Source organism: Abrus precatorius, unplaced genomic scaffold (assembly GCF_003935025.1).
Source record: "Abrus precatorius isolate BTA unplaced genomic scaffold, Abrus_2018 Scaffold9, whole genome shotgun sequence".
NCBI lineage: Eukaryota > Viridiplantae > Streptophyta > Magnoliopsida > Fabales > Fabaceae > Abrus > Abrus precatorius.
The window spans coordinates 12,990,189-12,990,739 of NW_020874439.1; positions in this window are offsets into that span (position 1 = coordinate 12,990,189).

Genomic DNA, 551 nt, shown 5'->3' on the forward strand with positions numbered 1-551 from the left:
AATCAAGTTAAATAAATGGTTATTAGCAATCACAAACTCACCATGTTAGCCCTGGGATGAAGTGGATGAACATAATCAATTTACCTGTCAAATATTACACCTTCCAAACTAGAGACTATCAATGCACAGTAAGCTTCAAATTTTACCCATACAGCTCTTATTGTCTTCCATATCTAGGAAGTATTTTTTTTATAATTAGTAAGCATTTGTAAATAAATTTTAAATTTTTTTTTCAAGATATCTATCTGTAAAACCACTTCTATTCCTTTGATATCTTTCTGTTATCTTCCTTTTCCATCTTAGAGAAAACTCAATACTTTTGGACGCTAAATCTTTGAGAAGAACGGGGTTAGAGCTCAGATTTAGAATCCAAAAGTATTTACAGAGAGATATCTTGAAGCATTGAGGGTTTAAGGTTGAGGGTTTAGGGGTTAGGGTTTTGGGGTTAGGGATTAGGGGTTGGGGCTTAGGGGTTAGGGTTAAGGGTTTAGGGGGTTAGGGGTTAGGGGTTAGGGGGTTAGGGTTAGGGGTTTAGGGGTTAGGGGTTTGGG